Genomic DNA, 2,653 nt, shown 5'->3' on the forward strand with positions numbered 1-2,653 from the left:
GTACAGTTGTCACAGCAACTGGAACTGGTCCAACAAATCATGTGTCTTCAACAAGCAACTGGTTCTATCCCTTCCAACCTTACTTAAGTTTGTCTTCGTGAAGTCATTGCTTATCTGTATATCTGTTTGACTTCATTGCTTGACTACTATTGTTGATTGGCTTCACACTATATTCCATCTTGATCCTTACTACCTAACTGCTAGTAGCCCTGTATTTTCACATCATTACATACTTGACTATGGCTTGTTTAGGGTAGTTTATCTTCCGTTGCATATCAATTAGGTTGTTTTTGTTGTTTGTCTTCGAAACTTCCAAGTTTTGAAGACTTCCATAAAAATCGCCTATTCACCCCCCCTCTAGTCGATACTAGCACTTTCACTTTGAAAAAATAAGGAGAGGACTTTCGGGATGGAGCGCCACCGTCTCGAGGTGAAACTTGGGCAGGAGCACTTTTGCTCTCCGTCGGAGCGATTTCGTTGGGGACACTTCCCTCCAGGAGGGGGAAATCGAAGCTATCGTCATCACCACCAACCCTCTCATCGCGGGAGGGCCAATCTCCAGCAACATCTTCAACATCACCATCTCATCTCAAAACCCTAGTTCATCTCTTGTGTTCAATCTTTGTATCAGAACCTCATATTGGTACATGTGGGTGACTAGTAGTGTTGATTACATATTGTAGTTGATGCTAGGTTATTTGGTGGAAGATTATATGTTCAGATCCATTATGCTAATTATTACTCCTCTGATCTTGAGCATGAATATGTTGTGTGAGTAGTTACTTTTGTTCTTGAGGACATGGGAGAAGTCTTGTCATAAGTAATTGCGTGAATTGGATATTCGTTCGATATCTTGATGATATGTATGTCGTGATTCCCTTAGTGGTGTTATGTGAACGTCTACTACATGACACTTCACCATCTTTGAGCCTAAGGGAATGCATTGTGGAGTAACTATTATATGATGGGTTGCTAGAGTAATAGAAGCTTAAACCCTGGTTTATGCGTTATTCCGTAAGGGGATGATTTGGATCCATACGTTTAATGTTATGGTTAGAATTTATCTTAATTCTTTTTTCGTAGCTGCGGATGCTTGCGAGAGGCGTTAATCATAAGATGGAGGCTTGTTCAAGTAAGAACAGCACCCAAACACTAGTCCACCCACATATCAAATTATCAAAGTAGCGAACGCAAACCAAACCAACATGATGAAAGTGACCAGATGAAATTCTGGTGTGTCCTCAAGAATGCTTTGCTTACTATAAGAGCTTGTTTTCGCTTTTCCTTTGCTACAAAAGAGAGTTGGGCTGCCTTGCTGCACCTATTGTTACTATTTCTACTTTTTACTTGTTACAAATTATCTTGCTCTCAAACTACGTGTTACCGATAATTTCAGTGCTTGCAGAATTTACCTTGCTGAAAACCGCTTGTCATTTGCTTCTGCTTCTCGTTGGGTTTGACACTCTTACTTATTGGAAGGACTACGATTGATCCCCTATACTTGTGGTTCATCAAGAATCTTTTTTGTCGCTGTTGTCGGGGAGCGAAGCTCTCTTAGTAAGTGGAAATTGGTAAGGAAAAATTTATATGACATGCTGAAATTTGCTATTACTTGTTACTATGAAAAACAATCCTTTGAGGGGTTTGTTCGAGGTATCTTTGTAACGCCCCGGATACAACTTTCCATATTTATAACTCCAACTCTTGTTAAGCCATTTCCGGCTATGTGATATGTTATTTCCTTCGTGGTTGGGTTTTGTCTTTTGTTTTGCATTTTGTTCATGTCATGCATCTCATCTCATGGCATCATGTGCATTGCATCCGCATGTTTTCATAAAACTCGCACCCGTTCGTAGTTGCCGTGTTCCTAAAACATCTCCGTTTTATTATTTGGACTCCCTGCCTATTTTATTCTGGACCGTTCGATTGCGATCGAAGGGACGAATTAGCCCCTAAACTAACCTAATCCAACTACTATTTAAACCGACCTAACCCTAAAATCTCGGATGGTTGTCCCATCCTTCCCATCCCCGCCACCACCCACCTACCTTTCTTCCTCGGGATCCCCTCGTTCCCCCCGATCCAATCCCACCAACCAGACTCCACCCGAGGCCTCCCCTCGATCCAACTCGTCTTCACTCTCCTCATCGACCAGGGAGACGAGCTCCTCCTGAGACCAGCAGATGAGCCCCCGTCGCGACCCTCTCCTTCTATTCCCTCTTCCCTGCAGTTCCCTCTCCCTAATCTCCTCATACCTCTGTATCTCAACAGGAGCTCCAGCACCATGGCCATCCGAGCTCGGCCCGCGCAGCTCGGAGACTCCAAGCCCCCTCGTTCCAGCAGTCTAGGAGGATGCCGCCGTGCCCGTGCTGCATCCCGCGAACCCGCCGGCGACCCCGACCTTCAGGCTACCCCGACGCGCTCGATGCCTCCTCCTCGACCCCTCTGCGAGCCCCCGACGCCACCTCATCCTGCCGCCGCCGGCGACCAGCAGGTCATGTCGCCGTGCCTCTTCCTTCCCCGTCCCCGTCGCCCTCTCTTGTTCTCCATTTTTTTTCCTCTGCCTCCAGTCTCAAGTTCTCTCTATTTCCCAGCACAAGGCTTCGTTGCCGTCATCCTCGTGCTACTTCGTCATTGCTGCCGGATCCGCCTC

This window comes from Triticum dicoccoides, chromosome 1B (assembly GCF_002162155.2).
Source record: "Triticum dicoccoides isolate Atlit2015 ecotype Zavitan chromosome 1B, WEW_v2.0, whole genome shotgun sequence".
NCBI lineage: Eukaryota > Viridiplantae > Streptophyta > Magnoliopsida > Poales > Poaceae > Triticum > Triticum dicoccoides.